The 16797-nt window shown below is 45.5% G+C and overlaps 1 protein-coding gene across 2 annotated transcripts in view; it reads left to right on the top strand.

Annotated features, from left to right (window-relative positions):
• Positions 1-501: 501 nt before the first annotated feature.
• CCDC102A (coiled-coil domain containing 102A) overlaps positions 502-16797 on the top strand; it is a 59197-nt gene continuing 42901 nt past the window's right edge. The window contains exon 1 of one of the 2 annotated variants that reach the window (XM_085888694.1): positions 502-1171. The gene's annotated coding sequence lies outside the window, so the exon portion shown is untranslated. Of the gene's footprint in view, positions 1172-12044; positions 12779-16797 lie in introns of those variants that run through there. The other variant, XM_085888695.1, reaches the window with a different exon arrangement.

Here is a 16797-nt window from a genome sequence, read left to right as displayed (position 1 = left end):
ATCTGGTGATGTCAAACCCAATACTAGTGCTCATCTTTCAACTGAAAGCCAGTGGGCTCGACTTGATGGTAATCTGCACTGAACTCTTTGCAAATTGACATCAGCAATAATGTCCCGCACAATCTCTTGATGATCCATCCTGTGGCTGCACCGAATATTCAAGCCTGGTGTTGGTTTAATGGTTAAGGTGGCTGGCTTAAGATGTTAGGGTCTTGAGTTTGAGCACCTGTCGTGTCATTGAAATAATACCAGGTGGGTTGACTTGGCTTGTTATCCTTCCGAGGTCATCACAACGAGCACCAGCTTATTGGTGACTGGGCACTGCATCAGCGTCACTGCTGTGCCCCCCAGAAAATGATGCAGCCACAGATGACACATAAATAATATTCGGTCTCCCGATTACTTGCTGTCCTTAAAGATCTCACGGTGTCTTTCGTGAAGAGTGGGTTCACATTGTGTGCTGCCTTTTTGGCTGCTGGTTGCATCATTGGTTAAGGGCGTAGCTATGCCGCTGCTGGTTGCATCATTGGTTCGGGGGCGCAGCTATGCCACTGCTGCAGTGCCCCAATTACCAGGAGACTGGTGCTCATTTCACCGACCTCCGAATGATGTCAGGCTGAGTCAACCCCCTGGTGTTAATTCAGTGGCAAACAGAGCTCAACCTCAGGACCCTAGGATCCCAAGCCACCACCCTAACCACTAAGCCAACACCAGGCTTGTGGTAGGTGAGCTATCACCAACACCTTGAACAATTTACAAACTTCTGCCACTTTCAATTTACAAAGTTTTAAAAGCAAAGTTTCAGTCTTTACAAACTTTTTGTCTGCTTGGTCCGTGAGAAACTTCAACCGAGAACTTTCCTCATAGATCTCCCCACCCGGAGTCAGTGGTAATTGTTTGGTGCCGTAGTCACAGTAGCTCACTCACTGGACATTACGGGCAGCAGATGGCGTGTTTCTATAAAGCCGTAGCCTTTGGTGGAAACGCCCTGCCTGCGGGTACAGAAGGACGTTGGGCGAGGGCAGTGCGGGAAAACGAAGGCAATGTTGCAGAATCGGGTCGTGAGAATACACTGTGTGAGCCACGACGTGTGCATCTCGCCAACTACCCAGACACTCTCTCTGCCCTTCTGCTCTCCCCACATGCAAGACTTTAACAACATTCCAGTGCGGTAAGTGATATATCCCACACTTTGCAACTCTTCAGGGTTTTTTTTGTCAACTGAGAATATATATATATATATATATATATATATATATATATACCAGTAATTGAGAGTTTGTTTTGGGGTTTTACTTCTATTTGGAATATACAGTACAATGTTTCGATTTTATTACGACTTTCTTTTTAAAACCTTTCTTGCCTATCCTTTGAACATTTACATGAAAATGCTTCGATCGATAAACGAACAAATAGCAAACTTTTTACCCCGTTCCAAATGTTGAATTCTAATTTTCAACAATATCAAACATCAATTCTTGAACGTTTGGAAACAGCTGTTTTCATGGTCGGAAACTAAACATCTGTCTTGAAGTGCAACTCTCAGAGTGAAGAGTTGAGAAAGGGAATACGAAGGAGGATTGGGGCATTTGGAGGGACTAAGGGAACAAGTTTTGGAGGAGATAATTTGGGGGTATGGTGTCTATAGGGGTTGGGGTCAATTTTTCTGCCATAGTTGTGTACATTATACATAATACATATATCGCCACATACAACACGCCAGACCACTGCCATTGAGCAGATTTCTTTTATTTTACTTTGTCTCACAAATGGTTAAGATGAATAGATTTTACATTTACACTATGTATTTATGTATACGTACTCGATATATATATATATATATATATATATATATATATATATATATATATATATATATATATATATATATATATATATATATATATATATATATATATGACATGTTTATGTATATTGTATATCGTATACTCCGAGAGGATTTGATAACGGAAGCTGAAATTCGGGGATTAATGAGAAACCCTGAAGTTGTTTGTACCTGTACAAGTTTTTCTTTTGATTCCATCAAGTTTTGAAAGAAAATGTATTTTCCTTCAACCATCTTGGCAGGTTCTTCCTTTGGGGAGAGGGGGGTGGGGTGCAGTTGGAATTGTTCTTGCTGTACAACTACGATGTATTATATACGTGCATAAGCCATTCACATGCTTTTGCTTCATGTACGTAACCCTGGTTATTTTTTATTTTCTGGAGCAATCGAGGCAGCATTCTGTTGCCTCTACACCCCCAAAATAATGGGATATCTCGGAAGAATGTTTTCCATGCTTGGAATATGATCACCCATAGGGTGGGTACTCTGCTAGTATATATCATGTTCGATCACCCGATCAAGATTGGGTTATTTAAACTTTAGTAAAACATCAGGAAGGTTTTTGTTTAAAGCTACAGCAAAGAAATTAACTTGGGAGAGCAGCACAGCAATGAGACATGTGACCAGGAGGAGGTCATTAGGCCCCTCAAAGCCTCCACGATGATTGCCAACTTATGGTTGTTTGTCCATGCTCGAGTCAAGCAAGTAAGTATGACTCTGCAGGGGTTCAAACCACCAACTTCCCTGACTCAAAGCGGATGCTCTAATCATTACACCACCGAGTCTGATGAATGACCTCTTTTCCTTGTGTGAGGTCATAAAGGAGCAAAACCATGCTTTGCTCACGCCAGGTTACAGAACCCAAAGTAATGGTAAAATTCTCTTTCAAGTAAAGAGCTCATTCTTATCACTAATTCTTGATTTACTGAAGTTATTGTCCTGTTTACTTTTTCCTGGATGCATTATGCACCCAACCATGCTGACAATGGGTGAAGGAAGAATCTGAAGAGGCAGACCTTGTATGTGCTGGATGATGAAAATGTGTTAAACACATAGCACTTGCTTTCTTAACTAAAGAATGAGGGTGATTGTTTTTATACTGAGTTATCGTTTAACTTAAGGTGCTTTAAGATTGTGTTTTAACGAAAGGAAAGCACTTATGGTTGAGGGTGTGCAGTTTTAAATGTTCTCCCACCCTGCTGTGTGCTCATTCCCCAATGATTCATCAAACAACTGTGGAATGGGAGGGTATTTTCCTCTAAGTGGTATCCTTTAATTTGGTTGAGGTCCCAGCGGGGTCTGACCAGACTATAAATACTGTACTGGTAGGGCGCAGGCCGGATGTTCAGTAATCTCTGTCTAGTGGAAGGGGTATTCGATCAGCTGGTTATCCCATCTTCTTGCACTTGTGAAATGTGAATAATCCCATGGCATATTTTGAGTAGGAATAGACTTTTGCTCTTTTACCATAATAAATCGCAATGTGTATGTCGAATACAAGAGTTGACCTCTCTGCCTCATTTTGTATTGTAAGACCCTTTCTGATTTGTAACTGTCTTGAGCTGTGAGCCACACAGACCAGTGGTATTCTAAAAGTGAGTATATTCACCAAATGAGACTGTTCATAAGGAGGAAAGGAAGAAAGAGGTAAAGATCATTGGAATGTGGCAAATGTTCCTGATAAAATGAATGAGGTTCCAGCTAATCAAGGTGAAAAGTCACAATTATCCTCACATTTTTTTAACCTGTCTCTACTTGTTACTTTTAGAGAGCTGTATTCTTTGGGATGTGTATTCTTTTGGCCTAACATTATTTCAAGTTTAAAGTTCACCTGCATAGTAAAATGGTGTCCGGTAGTCGAGTACTACTTATGCATAAAGTCTTTAATTGCTGACATGTTCTCATTGGTGGATCGATAAATTTACAAAGGGGTGTAATTTGCTCAAAGAAGGTAAAAAGTGAAGGTTCATAGTTTGCTCATAGGTAAAGACCACAGCATTTTATGGATATAAAACTTGAAGACTGTGTCTATTGCTTCTTCTTTGAGCCTTTTTGCCCCCTCTCCAGATCCGCACGTGGTCCTTTTCAAATATTGATCGGTATTAAAACCTGTTTTTGTTCCTCCACAATAATCCTGGTTTTTTGGTGGGGGGAGTGGGCTGGCATAATGTCATGAGGGCATGATTGGGAGTGGCACAAATTGAGGTTTCCAGGGCTTTTAGACATCAGAAATAATGTCATGCACAATCTCTTAATGATCCCTCCTGTGGTTGCACCTACTGTTCACAAGCCTGGTGTTGGTTTAATAGTTAAGGTGGCTGGCTTAAGATCTTAGGGTCTTGAGTTTGAGCACCTGTCGTGTCATTGAAATAACACCAGGTGTGTTGACTCAGCCTGTTATCCTTCCGAGGTCGTCGCAATGAGCACCAGCTTATTGGTTCTGGGCACTGCATCAGCGTCACTGCTGTGCCCCCCAGAAAATGATACAGCCACAGACGACACATAAATAATATTCAACGATCTGCTTTCTTAAGCCTGTAAGTTTCTTAATAAATAAACAATATTTGGTTGCAACGATCTGAGGCCACATTTTGTTTGTTGGTGAACACCACTAATAGTTAACCACTTGTAAAGTATGAATGATATAAAGTGTGACAGTATATTAAAGTAGTTTCCAGCGCATTTTTTTCACAGCTGCAATAAAGTCTAGAGTACCGTGATGCAACCGAGGCATTCCAATAGCATTAAGCATCATGAGGTTGGCCATAGACATGCTTCGATCTCTACATCATTTTCCCTGGTATTTGTTGTTCTATAATAACTATGTTGCCTTTTTCAATAACACCAGGGATATTATCATGTCTTAAAATTGGCTTAGGCTTGGTTTTAGATTACTAAGTGTCAAAATGTCATTTCCAGCAGTCGTGCTTCCGCCGTTTTTTTGTTTTTTTTACACTTCTGGCTTCATTATATCTGCCATTGCCTGTGCCTGCTTAGACATGAAGCTTCCGCGTGCATTTATAAAGTAAAGCTCCTCCGTCACCTTTGTGATTACAAAAGGGAATGGGAATGAAAAGCTGGAGAAAAAAGCAAGTTACCACGACTTTTATATTCAAACTTTGCAGCATAACCCTGCACACAGCTTGCACTTTGGACACTGATTTCAATTTTGAAATTGGACACTGGGTGCTTGAATTTGGTTGTCGTGCTTGAGCTGCTGCCTGCATATAAACCATACTTTGAGATACAAAGCAGTGTAACCTTGAGTCGAGGAATAGCCATGAAGACCAGCCCACCTTCTATCCAGGGTTCACGTAGGAATTTGGCCATGGTGCTGGTGATGATTTGCCTACTCTTCACAAAAGACACCGTGGGGTCTGTAACGTCTGCCAGCTTAAATTCCATCACAGAGAAGGCATACTTTGTGATGCAACACCCTGCCTGCTGAGCACCAATCCGACAGTTTATAGTTGGGCCAATAATTGAACTTGGACTAGACATCTCAAAGATAAGTGCACAAACCCATGACCATGCTGTTGGAAGCTTTTTCAGTAAAAATTGTGGTGAATGTCAATTTATTGAAGTGTTATCAACTGTTTTCACTTCCTTGTGTTCAAACCCATTGATCAAATTGCATTCATCAGATGTTATTGAATTGGATCCATTGAGAATGTACACTCAGTGTACAAAACATTAGGAACACCTGCTCTTTCCATGAAATAGACTGATCAGGTGAATCCAGATGAAAGTTATTATCCCTTATTGACGATACCTGTTAAATCAACTTTAATCAGTGTAGAAGAAGGGGAAGAGACAGGTTAAAGAAGGATTTTTTAAGCCTTGAGATGATTGAGACATGGATTGTGTATGTGTGCCATTCAGAGGGTGAATTCGCAAGACAAAAGATTTAATTGCCTTTGAACTGGGTATGGTAGTAGGTGCCAAGCGCACTGGTTTGAGTGTGTCAAGAACTGCAACGCTGCTGGATTTTTCACACTCAACAGTTGCCCTTGTGTATCAATATTGGTCCACCACCCAAAGGACATCCAGCCAACGGCAGGCCAGTGGTCAAAAATGGCTCATTGATGAGAGAGGCCAAAGGAGACTGACACAAATTGTGCAGAGCAACAGATGGGCTACAGATAGTCAAGTGACAGTCCACCACAACATTGGAACTGAAAGACCCATAAAAGAATGCGCAACTCGTCGGATTTTGACATGAATGGCGTATGGCAGCCGACCACCGTACAGAGTTCTACTTCTTTCAGCAAAAAATGAGAATCTGCGGTTGCAGTGGGCTAAGGAACTAAAACATGGGACACTGGTGGGTTGGAAAAACATTGCCTAGTCTGATGAATCCCGGTTCCTGCTGTTTCACACTGATGCAAGGACTAAGGTATGGAGAAGATCACACTAGTACATGCATCCATCATGCTGTGTGTCAACATTAAAGACTAGTGGGGGTGGTGTGGGGTGTGTTTTCCTGGCACACAATTGGCCCCTGATAAAAGTGGAGCAACGTTTGAATGCCACAGGATATCTGAACATCATTGCCAATCAGGTGCATACCTTCATGGCAGCAGTGCATCCATCTGTGAATGAATTTCTTCAGCAGGATAATGTTCCATGCCACAAGGCTTGGATTGTCAAGGAATGGTTCCACAAACATGACAGTGAATTCAGCTTTCTGCAGTAGGCCTGTCCAGTCACCAGATCTCAATCTAATTGAGCATCTGTGGGATGAAATGGACTGTTATTCGGAGGGAGTAGAGATCCACTCCCAGCTGACTTGACACAACAGTAGGAAGCATTGGAGTCAACATGGGCCAACATCCGTGTAGAACGCTTTCGACACCTTGTGGAGTCCATGCCCCGACGAATTGAGCCTGTTTTTAGGGCAGAAGGGGGTGCAACTCCATATTAGGAAGGTGTGCCTAATGTTTTGTACACTGAGTATATACTATAAAAGGAGCCATGTGCGTGTTTGTCTATCCGTGTGTGCGAATTACACTCATTGGTTGGATGGTTCGCTCGAGTCCACCCACAATTTCTATACTTTGTTTTGGTCTGAGATTTCATCGGCCTCTTTTGTGAGGCATCATGCTTTCTGACTCACGGCTTTATCTTAACGCAACTTCGATATATATATTGTTGTGGTTGAGGAAATTCGCAAACCACCATTCAGGACCCGTAGGTGAGATATCTCTGTAAGTATATGTGTATTTAGGCCCAAACCCGTTGTTTAGAGGGAATAAATGTCATTCATTCGGGCTGCGACCCTTTAAGATAGCCGTTTTTCTGTTCTATCTTTATTTTGAACCAACCACGTCTCAACCGCCATCACACAACAACCACCAACCGCAACGCCGCTTCACAACAACAATTTTCTTCACAACAACAACGCCAACAGCCACGACCTTTACCGTCACATCTCGCTCTCGCAACCATCGCATCACCGCCATTCCCGCGCCGCTTGTGGGCACCGATCCTGGACTCGTACAGGGCGCGCAGCGCGTGCAAAAAGCGGCCTTTCCGAGAAATCTGATCAAGAATGATTCACGCCCACTTCTGTTCCGTCCTATCAGCGAGCGTGGGGCGATTTGGCCCCGCCTCCAGGCGCGTCGGAGTATAATCGATATATGCAGATTCGAGGATCAGGAATGATTCACGCCCACTTTTCCTCTGTCCAATGGGCGAGCGTGGCTCCGCCCCCGAGCCAATCCTGATCCAAAAATCTGCATGTGGTTTCTCCTGTCGCACTATAAAGTGCCGAGCGCGGGGCGAATCGAGGAGAAGAGTTGGAGAGTTGTGGCGGCGGCGAAATCAGTCAAGAGAGTGTCTGTCGGGGTCCGGAGAGTCTGGAGAAGCCAAGGAGCTTTGTGGAGGTCTGCGCTCGTGTCAGAGTCGGGGAGCTGCGGAGAGGGGAGGCCGGGAACGCGGTCGAGGTCGCAGTGGAGTCGCTCGTCGTGGGACCCAAGCCAGCCAGATATCCTCTTTCCCCCGAGCATCAACAACCCCCCCCTGTTTCCCCCCCGCGCTGAGATAGTGTGAGAAGGGGGCCCCGTTCCCACCCCATTCCAGGCAGTGCCAGCGAGGCCCGCGGAGTCGGGGCGCCGCCGCCATTTTGCGGCTCATCACCAGACGGGTAGGCTCGACGCGGTCTCGGCCCCAGGCCCGTCTGCCCCCTTATCGTTGAGGGTGGCCCCTTTTTTCTTTTGCTTTGGAGTATATGTGTTGTCGGCGCCGTCTGTGAAGTAAAACTGTAAGTGTTGCCGTGTGCTCGCGTAGTCAGTAGTAGATCTGCATTGTGTTTCTTTTGTTGCAATTGCTTTTGGTGCGTAATTGTTGTTTCTTCTTTTGTTACATTTGCTTTTGGTGCATAATTGTGGTAATTGTATATGTGTGCTTTCCGTTTGCCGTGGAATAAATGTGCTTTATGTTGAACTGTTTCTCCCGTTTCGCTTCATCTTTTCTCTAATTGAATCTCCATCTTACTTCACATAAAGGGTTGGTCGTGGGCTAAATACGCCCGATAATTGATCGGAACCGTCGAGGTTGACGATAACACCGCTCGGTTATCCCGATAGTACGGAACGGGTCGCTTAAAGTGGCCCGTGTCCGAAGTCGACCTACGGCGAGGTGCGATCGCCCGGTCTACCCTCCGTGTGGGTACTTAGGTAGGTCGAATTTGGCGAGCAACCCTATCCCACGCGGGGGCTGATTGGCACGATCGTGGTGAGACCGAAAGGCCCACCCGTGACTAGTTCCCGGCGTTAGTCCGAGAGGGTCACGACGGGATTGTCTGTCCGGTGGGCGACGTGCCGCGATTCGAGTTACGTGGTCGCCCGCACGCCGGCGGGCGCGAATCCGCAACAATATCTTTGTAATACCAAGCTTGCACACTAAAAACTCGGCTCGCCGTCACACGATCCCTATGAAATTGCTGTGGCACTTAGCGGACATGCCGACAATGTTTGGGAAGTCTTGGCGTTCCATAGTACCACTTGCATTTTGCACAATGCGTATTTTTGTCATTCCCCGTGTACGGTCTGTCGTCTGCTACCAGCTATGTTGTACTGATATCCCATGAATGTGCATGGGTATCGCTAGTATATATATATATATATATATATATATATATATATATATATATATGTATATATATATGTATATATATATATATATGTATATATATATGTATATATATATATATATGTATATATATATGTATATATATATATATATGTATATATATATATATATATATATATATATATATATATATATATGTATATATATATATATATGTATATATATATATATATGTATATGTATATATATGTATATATATATGTATATATATATATATATATATATATATATATATATATATATATATATATATATGTATATGTATATATATATATGTATATATATATGTGTATATATGTATATATATGTATATATATGTATATATATGTATATATATGTATATATATGTATATATATGTATATATATGTATATATATATATATGTATATATATATATATATGTATATATATATATATATATATATTGTTGGGGATTTCGCGCCCGCCGGCGTGCCGACGGCCACGTAACTCGAATCGCGGCACGTCGCCCACCGGACGGACAATCCAGTCGTGACCCTCTCGGACTAACGCCGGGAACCAGTCACGGGTGGACCTTTCGGTCTCACCGCGATCGAGCCAATCAGCCCCCGCGTGGGATAGGGTTGCTCGCCAAATTCGGCCTACCTAAGTACCCACGCGGAGGGTAGACCGGGCGATCGCACCTCGCCGCAGGTCGACTTCGGACACGGGCCACTTAAGCGACCCGTTCCGTACTATCAGAATAACCGAGCGGTGTTATCGTCGACCTCGACGGTTCGATTAATTATCGGGCGTATTCAGCCCACTACCAACCCTTTACGTGAAGCAAGATGAGGATTCAATGGGAGAAATGACGAAGCGAAGCGGGAAACAGTTCAACACAAAAGCACATTTATTCGCGGCACATGGGAAGCACACATATACAATTCCACCAAATGCACACAGAAAAGACACAATTCAATTTACACAAAAAGCAAATGTAAAAGCGAAAACACAATGCAGAGCTAATACCGACTACCGAGCACACGGCAACACTTATACAATTCTACCTCACAGACGGCGCCGACAACACATACCCAAAACCAAGGAAAAGAATACCCCCAAGAATGAGGCGGGCCTGAGGCCGAGACCGGGTCGCGCCTACCCGTCTGGTGATGAGACGCGGAGCGGCGATGGCGCCCCAACCCCGCGGGCCTCGCGGGCAGTGTCTAGTAGGGGGTGGGAAAGGGGCGCCCTTGGGCGCACGAGCTCAGCGCGGGGGGAAGCAGGAGGGGGTTGCTGATGCTCGGGGTATAGAGGATCTTTATTATCCCTGGTGTGCGTCTCCACCTCGGCCAGGTCGCGCTGTCGGCCTCCCTCGGGTGCAGCTCCCTGCACGACGCGAGCACCCCCTCGTCTGGTGTCGCCGCCTTTCCACAGCTCGTCCCCTCCGTTCCGACTCCAACGCACACGACGAGCAGCTCCACCGCCCGCGAAGTCTTGACCCTCTGCTTCCGACTCTCCTACTCTCCGCCTCTGGACTCACCGACTCTCCACTCTCTTACTCTCCGCCTCTGGACTCTCCGACTCTCCACTTCTCGACTCTCCTGACTGACGAACACGGTCCTTTTATCCCCCCGTAGCTTCGCCTTTGACCGCCTCCCTTTGACCTTTCACCTCGCTCCCCATTGGCCCGAGAAAAAGTGGGCGTGAAGGCTTTTTGATCCACAAATTTGCATATATCGATCGTCCTGGAGGCGGGGCCAAATTGCCCATCGCTCACCGATTGGACGGCAAAAAGTGGGCGTGTGTCGTTTTTGATCCGTTTTTGAAGCACAAAATCCGTGATTTTGTACACGCTGTTCGACGCGCGCCCTGCACGAGTCCAACACCGGTACCCACAGCGGGGCAAGAACGGTGGCGATGCTACGGTTGCGAGGTGTGACGTGAAGGTCGTGGCAGTTGTGGTGAAGCGGCGTTGTGGTTGGTGGTTGTTGTGGTTGTGGTGGTAATCATGGCGGTTGGTCCAAAATAAAGATAGTAAAAGAAAAACGGCTATCCTGAAGAGTCGCAGCACGCATAAATGACATGTATTCCCACTAGACAACGGGTTTGGGCCTAACTACACATGCACTTACCGAGATACCTCACCTAAGGGACCTGAATGGTGGTTTGCGAATTTGGTAACCACAACAATATATATATATATATATATATATATATATATATATATATATATAATATGTATATTGTTGCGGGCCGGGGGGGGGGGGAGGTCGGGTGAGAAGACTACTAGGTGGGGGAAGCTATGTCGATTCTCACCAGCCTCCCCGGAATTGGAGCCCGTCGCACATGGATAATTCTGTGACGTGGCGGGTCGCTTAACCGACCGTGGACACCAATAACTCAACCGCGTGACCTAGAGTCCTCGCGTCTATGGGTTAATCTAGTTACCTAATTAATCACATGGTTTAATTACTGAGGAAACGCCCTCGGTACGCCTTGTCCGAACCGGATCACTCCACCAGACCGGATCACTTTACCGGATCAGATGCAGCCGAGCGACACTGCCAAGGACGTACTGGTGAAAAAGGAACGGATCATTGGGAATAAAGTCCCGGCGAAAGTAGGATTCAGACCATGCTGGATCAATGGAAGAAAAGACAAAAACGAGCAGGGAACATTCCTAATGATAATTTATTAACAGTGGGCGAGGAAAGCTATGTGGAACAGTGATGATTTATTGGGGTGTGTTGTGCAGAGATAGGAAGAAGCGTGTGGTGCGAAAATAAACAGGCAACTTATGAAAGGGGACACAGAGCAGACTTAACGCGGAAATAATAACAATGATAACAATCTTCTACTGTCTTACTCAAGCAGACAGGTGCCAGCACGTGCGCGCACACACACACACACACACACACACACACACACACACACACACACACACACACACACACACACACACACACACACACCCACACTCTGAAGAGGGAGTTTTGCAACCAGGGGGGTGGGAGGGCTGAGGCTATGATCTGGGTACCTGTGCGCCACCAAGACGTTTTTTTTTTGGGGGGGGGATGCTCCGTGGTACGGTACCTGACAGCGGGTGCGTTTCCCCTGGCCCAAGCCGCACGTGTGGAGACTGTGCTTGTGAAGGAGGAGCTTGAATGGAGAAGGGGTGGAGTCCAGAGGACGAGGGTGGAGCAGTGGGCGGGATCAGGTCGACCTGGCGTGGGCGGAGACGAGGAGGCAGAGTCAAGGAGCAGGAGGCGGTCGCGGCGATGTCGACGTGGGCAGAGACGAGAAGCAGGAAACCACAGACCGTCCAGGCCAGAGGGACTGCCTCGACTTTTATAGGGCCCACAGCTCGAGGGGGAGGGGCCATGCCGAATCCAAACGTCATCACCCGAATCTAGTGCTTCGATTGGCTCCAACTCTTCACGTGGCCCGCCGGCTTGGGCCGGAAACCGCCTCACTTCGTTTCCGGCAAGGCCACCCCAAACAGCGGCAATATTGCGCTCTGAACCCACGAGATGACATGAATCGCCCACATCGAAATTGGCACGCGAATCATCCTGCAAAACCCCCCCGGGCGAGCGGTCGAGGGTCCCGCATGCCCGCTCGGGCGTCCGACCAGCGTTGATCAACGTGGCCGAGCGTTTCGTTTCGCACACAACCAGGGGGTGGACTGTACACTCGCACTGTGCCAACGTGGCCCGCACTGTACATTCCCCGGCTCGATCGCAGCCTCGCTGGTCACAGAGACGAGAAGACGTCCACCATCTGTGGAGAATCCACCACTGCCAGCGAGGACCGAAGGTACATCGCCATGGATAAATCCATGCACGTTTCACGAGCGGCGTACGTGTCTGCTTTCGAGCACATTCCATTCAGTGCACGCGGTTCCGCCATTACGCACGTGGCCGGCACTCTCATTCACACGACTCCGCCAGCGCGTGTGCGGAGTGAACACCAATATGTGTAGGGTATGGAGGTTAAACAAAGAACAAGCCGCTTCTACCCGCACACTCGTATCCTGCCCAACATGGCGTGGAGTCGCCTTTATTGGCCTATGTACGTGTTTCGTGCGGCGTGGACCGTCGTGCTGTGAACACTCAAACACGCTGTGGTAAACGGGGCGAGGGGCAGGCAGGGCAGAGAGTACCGTGGATCGTCGTGCTGTGAAAAACACCATTCGTGCATCTTCTTTAGAGGTATTTGTTCGGATGCCCTTTGAATGCAATCGACAATTCTCCCCAGCTTACAGCGAAGGCACACGTGGCTGATTTACCTCAGGAAAAATCAGAAAAGAAGAAGAAGAAGAGTGATGAAGAAGAAAATGATTTAAGCAACCCTAGCTCTTCGATCATCGCAATGCACTTTCTTGTTGTCCCGCTAAACAAAAGGAAGGGGACTGTCTACACGTATAATAATGGGATAACTGTCTTGGGACACCTATCTGTTATGTGAATGCGGTTCAGAGAACCACAGCAATATATATTATTATTATTTTTATTAAATTAAATTTATCATCATGGTTAAGATGGTTTAAGACTCAGTTGCAAAAAACGGGAAGAAAATCAATGTGGATATTGATGTTTTGAAAGGCAAAACTCATTTTAATAGCAGTTTCTGGTCAGGAGGAGGGGAGGGGATGGGTGGGGGACAGAGTGAGGGGAGAAGGGGTGAGAGGCAAGAGTGGAAGGGGTAGTGGGGGGAGAGTGGAGGTGCAGGGGGAGAGAAAGGAGGAGGGGAGGGTGCGGTGGGGACAGCAGGGGGGGAGTTTTGGGGGTGGAGGAGGAGAGAGAGAGAGTGAGGGGGGAGAGTTGAGGTCCTGAAGTCACATTTTACATTTCTAAAAGCACTCACTCCCTATGGGAGCCGTCAAGGGAGTCATGTTATACTTATGCCAATTTTACTCCAAGGGGTCCCAGGATTACACACCCAAAAATGGTTGCAATCTGTTCAGCCGTTTTTGCGGTACTTGGGAACAGACAGACGGACCAGTAGAAATGTGCAGATGGTGAATTATAGTAAGATGCGGAATATCCATGGATCCCTGCTCCTGTCCTATTTGACACAGGATATAGCCCACTCTTTCTTTCTTGATATTACTCATACAATGAGTATGGATATAGCCTTTCCATTCTTCACTGGAATCTGCTGCATCTGTAATAATAAGAGTGTGTGTGTGTGCGTTCGTTTGTTCGTTCATAAAGCATAACATTTTCTCTCTGCTAACTCCCTTCCCCCGACCTCTCTCTGTCCCATCCTTGCTCCTCCCCCTCCTAATACAGTGCAGCACCCTCCTACACATATCTATCTCTCTGTCTCCAGATGTGTCCGGTTGGTGATTATGTCCGCATGTTGTTTGTCTCCGGACCTGTCCAGGCTGTGTGTGTTTGTCTCTGGACGTGTCCGGGCAGTATTTATCTCCAGATGTGTCCGGGCGATGTTTATGTCTGGACGGGAGTTTGTCTCCGGACATGTCCGGGCAGTGTTTTTCTCTGGACGGTTTGGCTCCAGACGCGTCCAGCGGGTTTTGTCTCCAGACGTGTCCGGGCGGTGTTTGTCTCTGGGCGGTATTTATAGTCTGACCAGTAGAAAATGGATTTCAGACATTATTTTGTTTCCATCTTCACTGTTATTGTATGCAGAATAATTATGATGAGATAGTTTGAATCGTAATTAACTCTGCACCGCACGTTTGCCTTCCCTTTCTCCACTCCTTCTCACTCTCGCTCCCCCTCTCTCCTCTCTCTTTTCCCCTCCACCATCTCACTCTCCCCCTCACTCTCTCTCAGCCCCCCCCACACTTTTTCTTCCCCACCTCCTCTTTTTCGCCCCCTCCCCTGTTAGTATTCCCGTCATCAAAGCGACGGGTAGCATTTGCTAGTTTAAAATAAATTGCAGAGCAGAGAAATACTTAGTATGAATGTTTACTACATATGTATTTTACAATCTTCATCGAGACAGACAAGACAGACCTGACTCTGTGTGTTCTCCAGTAATGTGTTCAGTTCTGCTTTGATAAATCATTCACGCAACAGAAGGAAGATTAAAAGTCTGTGGTTTCAGTACAGGGCTAAATAAAGACTTAATATTGATATTAATTTCCTCTAAGACATCCAATAAGGTAAAATATGTTTGTTGCATGCTGCATGTGCACATTTACAGCAAAGACATCGAAATGTAATTTGTAAAATAATGAAAATTCACAGGCAGATTTCGTCATGCCAAACCTTAAAAAGAGACCACTTCCTGTGTGTTCTACAGGACTGACTGTATGTATTCAGATGTCTAATACTGACCTATACATATTCAAAAGCCAAAATTGGTAATTTTCTGCATGAATTCCTTTCTGCTTTGATCCATCGACCACATCTCAGAAGTGAGATCAACAGCCTATCTTTCTGGTCTCAAAATAAGCTGAAACAACTAAATATTGTTGCTTCTCAATGTAACAACTCCAATAAAGTAAGATGTGAATGTTTGATTGATTGGCTTATTGCATACATGTACAATCATCAATATGTAATGCATGTTATACAGCATAGTGTCTCATTGTATGAGTAATATCAAGGAAAAAATATATTAGTGGTGGTGCTATTTTCTCACATGTCAGAATTGCATGTGCACATTTACTCACAACTAAAAGGTAACTGGCCACAGGTGTGTGTGTGTGTGTGTGTGTGTGTGTGTGTGTGTGTGTGTGTGTGTGTGTGTGTGTGTGTGTGTGTGTGTGTGTGTGTGTGTGTCAGTCACCACAGGGGGTGATGCAATCACCCTCCGGGCAATGTGCTCGTAATTATAAAAAGAAACACTTTGTTATGTAATTAATAACAAACATGAGTATTAATTATTATTTTTGCACATTTCACCAAAGGAGGCATTCGTTATTCATTATTTCAGAGTTAAACTCAATTCAGACAGGTGACGATGTTATTCCAAGAAATTCACATTCCAAGTCTTACGTAGTCCTCAATGTGTCCAAACCAATCTCCAGTAAAGCTTCAGTATTTGGAACCTAGCTGGACCAATAAGCTGAACCCACCATCAGCCATGACCTCTACTGGCTTGACCATCTTGCAATTATGTAGCCTCCAAAGGCAGCCACATACTGGGCATTCCCTATCATTTCAAGTCATTCCTTGAGAGATCAAATCTCATAATCTATTTAAGGCTTTTGTTCTTAGCTTTAAACCCCTATGGGCTTGTACCGTTGGATAATATTTGTCTCTCCTGGAATGTAGAGCTCTCAAGATTATTGGAATCTCCCACAATGAGACTTGAGGACAATGCCTGTTGCTTTCTCATTGCAGACAGGCTGGTGCCCTTTTTTTTTTTCCTTTTTTTTACCACCTCTTCTTCCTTCTAACTCCCTCTGCTTTCTCAGCCTGCCCACCCCCAGCTGCTCTACGATGCACACGTTCTTCCCCTCCTTGTTAAAATTCCAAAATTCAGGCTTACCACACATCTGATTTGCTCCTTTTTTCTCTCTTATATAAAACTGCCTTCCTGATACGGTTCAATCCCAACTCTACCTGCAGGGCTGCAAGCAGGTGGTACATCACAAACCTTTGTCATCCATCATCCCGATCCTCAACCTTACCTAACTCAACCCTCTTATTTGCAGGTTTCTGTGTTTTCTCCCCTTTTCTTTCTCTCTTCCTATTTGTTCATTCCTTGTTTGTTCTGTCCAACTGTGACCCCACTGCCCATTCATTGCCTTTTACTCTGTGTCACCTCGCTTTTCCGTGAATCTTGATCTTGTCTGGACAAATAAATGGCAGAATATTTACCCCCATTGCATCCTTCTCCACCCTTTTATGTCTCAG

This window comes from Eptatretus burgeri, chromosome 7 (genome assembly GCF_056783735.1).
Source record: "Eptatretus burgeri isolate ZD-2024b chromosome 7, Ebu_testis_v1, whole genome shotgun sequence".
Taxonomy (NCBI): Eukaryota; Metazoa; Chordata; class Myxini; order Myxiniformes; family Myxinidae; genus Eptatretus; species Eptatretus burgeri.
Note: the sequence above shows the minus strand (reverse complement) of the source record. Positions and strands in the feature narration are given on the sequence as shown.